Here is a 6,351-nt window from a genome sequence, read left to right as displayed (position 1 = left end):
CTTTTTAGCACTATTTTTAACCTATAGTCGATATTGCTCTGAAGACGTGTCAGTAACAATATGGGTAAACGATTTGCCCCCCAAAGACGTGTCGGGTATGATGGGCTAGTCATTTATGCTATCACTACGTATGTCGGTATTGCTCTGAAGACGTGTCAGTAACAATACAAAAAATGATCTGCCCCCCAAAGACGTGTCAGGTATGATGGGCTGATCACTTATACTACCGCTATCCCCAATTGATATTGCTCTGGAAGACGTGTCAGTAACAATATGAAAAAGCGAGTTGCCACCCGAAGACGTGTCAGGTATGACGGGCTCCCCACTTATGCTACTGCTATTTGAGTTCGCACTGAATGAAAAAGTACTCAAGGTGAAGAGGCACAGCAGGATGCCGCTCCTGTATACATGAATGAACCAATGACTGTGGAGTCGGGACTGCTGTGAGCCGACCTAAGGTGGGGTTTTTGTGTGTGCAAGCAGGATGCCGCTCCTGTATGCCTGAATGAACCAACCACTGTGGAGTTGGGACTGCTGTGGGCCGACCTAAGGTGGGGTTTTTGTGTGTGTAAGCAGGATGCTGCTCCTGTATGCCTGAATGAACCAACCACTGTGGAGTCGGGACTGCTGAGAGACGACCTAAGGTGGTTTTTTTTGTGTGTGTAAGCAGGATGCCGCTCCTGTCTGCCTGAAATGAACCAACCACTGGGGAGTCGGGACTGCTGTGAGCCGACCTAAGGTGGGGTTTTGTGTGCGCAAGCAGGATGCTGCTCCTGTGTGCCTGAAATGAACCGACCACTGGGGAGTCGGGACTGCTGTGAGCCGACCTAAGGTGGGGTATTGTGTGTGTAAGCAGGATGCTGCTCCTGTGTGCCTGAAATTAAACGACCACTGTGGAGTCGGGACTGCTGTGAGCCGACCTAAGGTGGGGTATTGTGTGTGTAAGCAGGATGCTGCTCCTGTGTGCCTGAAATGAACCGACCACTGGGGAGTCGGGACTGCTGTGAGCCGACCTAAGGTGGGGTATTGTGTGTGTAAGCAGGATGCTGCTCCTGTGTGCCTGAAATGAACCGACCACTGGGGAGTCGGGACTGCTGTGAGCTGATCTGAGGTGGGTTTGTGAGTGTGCCAGCAGCTGAGGACTGCCGTATGTGTAAAATATAAGTATATTTATTATTATTGTTTATTTTATTATTTTTTTATTTTTTTTTATTTATTTTTTTTTTACACACACCTGTAACTGGCAAGATGCTGATGATGTATAGGGTTGGACTGAGATGTCAGCGCGCCAGCATCATGTGATACCCTGAGTCACCTGCACACATGACCACCGGTGCTGGGATGACGTTACAGACTGCGCAGCGGCGTGCATGGTGCTTTGGATACCAGTGCAGCCGCTGATCAGTGACGTGGACCTGCAAACGTGACCGAAGGTAGGCGGGCTGTGAGGGGAATATTGCCACCAGGGGTGACACCATGGCCACCAGGTGAAACAACGGCCGGTGGCGGAGCGAACCGCCGGCCAAGACAAACACAATGAGTGAGGATACCACGGCAGGTAAATATTTAAAAAGTGAAGAAAACGACCAGACCGTTACCTCGCATTAGCGAGGCAACGGGACTTACCTGTACTGGCAAACTTCTAACTTTGTATAACCACCGAAAACGCAACTTCTCTCCCTCCTAGCGTATGAGCTCACAGCAGTGCTTCTGTAAAGAGAACACTGCAAACGCAACACACGCCCAGAAGAGGGGGATTGTGGACCTTTTATAGTCCTCCGTCCCACAAACCCAGTCTTGCAGACTGATTACATGTGGTATGACTCTATGAGGTATGAGTACGATAAGCAGTATAATGCTGTAAACATGCTATGAGCCCGTGGCCACAACCGCACGAAACAATGAATGCGGTGAACATGTGAACAATTTAAGAACCGTGAGCGTGTGACCATTATAACTATATAAGATGCTCTACTCGTGTGCACCTTGTACCAGTAATGTGTGTATGCCCATTATAACCCAAGCGTATGAACTGTATGGATACCATGATCGTGCAAATAACGAATATTACACTGTGTATACTATGATTTAATTAGATGTAGCCTATGTTATATCTCTACAGAGCATTGCACCCTACTGTTTACCGTATGCTATATTGAAACAAGACACTCTGCAGAGCATTGCACCACCACATACAGCATATGCTACCCAGCAACGAGATCCTCTTCAGAGTATTGCACCACACCAAACACAGTACATGCCACCCTGTGTTGCAACAAGACCCTTTGCAGAGCACTGTACCACACTGCACATACTAACTGTAACGACCCTCTGCAGAGCATTGCACTATACCCCATATAATATGTTATATTGAAACCATCCCATCTGCAGAGCATTGCACTAACTGTATAAAGTTTGTTTGGAATGAGACCATCTGCAGAGTATTGCACTATACTGTATATTGTATATATTATATTGTAACGAGACCATCTGCAGAGCATTGCACCATAACTGTTTATCATGTATACTATATTGTAACAAGACCATCTGTAGAGCATTGCACCACAACTGTACATCATGTATACTATATTGTAACGAGACCATCTGCAGAGCGCTGCGCCATAACTGTATATCATGTATACTATATTGTAACGAGACCATCTGCAGAGCGCTGCACCATAACTGTATATCATGTATACTATATTGTAACGAGACCTGTAGAGCATTGCGCCATAACCATATATCATGTATACTATATTGTAACGAGACCATCTGCAGAGCGCTGCACTATACTGTTATACAGTACATGTTATATTGTTACGAGACCCTTTGCAGAGCATTACACTGTACCGTATACTGCAAGGGCACCATATACCCCGCAGAGCACTGCAGCACACAGCAAAAGTTATATTGAAACGACTCTTTGCAGAGCATTGCACCACACTGAATACAGCAAAGATATTAAAACAACCCTCCGCAGAGCATTGCACTATACTTTAGGTTAACGATAGCAGACAAGTCGACAGGACCACCTAACGAGCGGCCATACAGAGAACTGGGCAGCTGCCGCAACCTGTCCCAAGGGCATAGACAATTGTAGTTGTGCGGGTGGCGGGCGGTCCACCTGCTGCCATGAGGCAGCTAGCGGGTTGCACGAGATGCTGAGGCCGTGCCACCCCCAGCACCGATTTAACTCACCTGCTTGCTGCCTGGACCCCACTACTGCTGCGGGCAGAGCCAACCAGAACCATACCTGCCCTATATTACCTTATAATCAGAGTGAGACACAGCATCCCCAGATAAGACAGCCAGCGGAGCTGCCAGGATGCCGCGCCTTTTAGAACATGATGCATTCTAGTCTATTTTAGACGGAAATGCATTGGAAAATGCATTGATGCTGAGTTTATCAAAAGCGACTTTTCAGCGACAAGTCGCATCGGCTGAACGTACGCCGAAATGTCAGACCATGTTGGAGCAGGTTTAAATAGTCTAAAGCATAGATCCTGAAGTCAATAAGCAGAATTTATCAAGAGCCGTGCGCCTTATGATAAATTAGGCACACAATAGACCAGCCTAACCCTCTGTAGTTTGGTCTATATTGATGCGGGACATAGACAGCTTTGATAAATATCCCCCTATGTCTCTAGCAGATCCTTGGGTTCTTCGGGAGATCCAGGACCTTCTCAGTCCAAGCCTGGTCCTTCATCCAGATGTCCGCAACCTTCATCTGACGGCTTGGCTCTTGAGAGGATGATCCTCAAATCCAAGGGTCTATCGGATGCTGTAATCTCCACATTACAATACAGTAGAAAACCCGTGACTAACAAAATTTATTTTAGGATTTAGAAGTTTTTTTTTCCCTTCTCAGACTCTGCTGTTGTTAATTTAGACAGGCCGAATTATGCTTCTATTCTTGATTTTTCGCAGAAAGGACTTGAGAAGGGATTAAGGGCTGCCACACTCAAAGTACATGTAGCTGCTCTAGGAGCATTATATGGGCAGAAGATTGCTAATCATCCCTGGGTGTTGAGATTATTTTAAGTCTGTTTCCAAAATGCAAAATGCTATTTAGTCAACCAGCTGTTTCTCCTTGGTATCTTACTTTGGTGCTCTGTAGGAGTCTTTTTGAGACCTTCTCTTCTATACCCCTTAAGGTTTTGGTTCAAAAGACGGCCCTTATAGCTGTCACATGTGCCAGAAGGGTTGGGGAGCTAGCAGCTCTATCCACTAGAGAACCCTATATTCAAATTTTAGACGATAGGATTATTTTAAGACCTGACCTTGCTTTTTTGCCTAAAGTTGTTTCAGATTTCCATTTATCCCAAGAAGTTGTCCTTCCTCAGAAGGTGAAAATTTGTTCCATATGCTGGATGTCCGTAGATGTGTAATACAGTATTTGGAAAGGACTAAAGATTTTAGGAAATCAGATTAACTGTTTGTCCAGTTTTAGGTCCCAATAGGGGAAATGGTGTTAGAGCAGACACCATTGGAAGGTGGGTTAGGCAGGCCATTGTTGCAGCTTATTCCTCTGCAGGTCTGTCTCCTCCAGACAACCTGAGAGCCCACTCTACTAGAGCAGTCGCCTCATCTTGGGCAGAGAAAAGAGGTGCTTCTATTGCTCAGATCTGTAGGGCGGCTACTTGGTTGTCCCCACATACTTTCTTTTGGCACTATAGGCTCAGGGTTGACGATCTATCCTCCTTGGCTTTTGGGCACAAAGTTCTTCAGGCGGTGGTCCCTCCCTAGTTTCTACTCTGGTATTCTCTCTGGTGGTGCTGACGTGACAACGAGGAAATAGAATTACCGGTGAGTAATTAACGGCTTTCTCAAATCAACTGGTGCCAGAAAATTACAGATTTGTAAATTACTTCTATTAAAAACATCTTAATCCTTCAAGTACTTAGCTGCTGTATGCTCCAGAGGAAGTGGAGTTGTTTGTTTCTGTCTGACCACAGTGCTCTCTGCTGACGCCTCTGTCAGGAACTCTCTAGACAGAAAAGAACTCAACTTCCTCTGGCGCATACAGCAGCTAAGTACTGGAAGGATTATGATTTTTTTTAATAGAAGTAATTTACAAATTTCTTTAACTTTCTGGAGCCAGTGAATTTGAGAAATTGTTTTTCACCAGAGTTACCCCTTTAACCCCTTAAGGACACAGCCCATTTTCACCTCTAGGACGCAGCCCTTTTTTGCACATCTGACCACTGTCACTTTAAACATTAATAACTCTGGAATGCTTTTACTTATCAATCTGATTCCGAGATTGTTTTTTCGTGACATATTCTACTTTAACATAGTGGTAAATTTTTGTGGTAACTTGCATCCTTTCTTGGTGAAAAATCCCAAAATTTGATGAAAAAATTGAAAATTTAGCATTTTTCTAACTTTGAAGCTCTCTGTTTGTAAGGAAAATGGATATTCCAAATATTATTTTTTTTGGATTCACATATACAATATGTCTACTTTATATTTTCATCATAAAATTGACATGTTTTTACTTTTGGAAGACACCAGAGGGCTTCAAAGTTCAGCAGCAATTTTACAATTTTTCACAAAATTTTCAAACTCGCTATTTTTCATGGACCAGTTCAGGTTTGAAGTGGATTTGAAGGGTCTTCATATTAGAAATACCCCATAAATGACCATTACAAAAACTGCACCCCCCAAAGTATTCAAAATGACATTCAGTAAGTGTTTTAACCCTTTAGGTGTTTCACAGGAAAAGCAGCAAAGTGAAGGAGAAAATTCAAAATCTTCATTTTTTACACTTGCATGTTCTTGTAGACCCAATTTTTGAATTTTTACAAGGGGTAAAAGGATAAAATTTATACTTGAATTTGTAGCCCAATTTCTCTCGAGTAAGCACATACCTCATATGTCTATGTAAATTGTTCGGCGGGCGCAGTAGAGGGCTCAGAAGCGAAGGAGCGACAAGGGGATTTTGGAGAGTACGTTTTTCTGAAATGGTTTTTTGGGGGCATGTTGCATTTAGGAAGCCCCTATGGTGCCAAAACAGCAAATAAAAAAAACATGGCATACCATTTTGGAAACTAGACCCCTTGAGGAATGTAAAAAGGAATTAAGTGAGCCTTAATACCCCACAGGTGTTTCATGACTTTTGCATATGTAAAAAAAAAATTATAATTTTTCACTAAAATGTGTGTTTCCCCCCAAATTTCACATTTTTGCAAGGGTTACTAGCAGAAAATACCCCCCAAAATTTGTAACCCCATCTCTTCTGAGTATGAAGGTACCCCATAAGTTGACCTGAAGTGCATTACGGGCGGACTACAATGCTCAGAAGAGAAGGAGTCATATTTGGCTTTTTGAGAGCAAATTTTGCTCGGGGGG

This window comes from Hyla sarda, chromosome 2 (assembly GCF_029499605.1).
Source record: "Hyla sarda isolate aHylSar1 chromosome 2, aHylSar1.hap1, whole genome shotgun sequence".
In the NCBI taxonomy this organism is placed as follows: domain Eukaryota; kingdom Metazoa; phylum Chordata; class Amphibia; order Anura; family Hylidae; genus Hyla; species Hyla sarda.
This window is presented reverse-complemented; position numbering follows the sequence as displayed.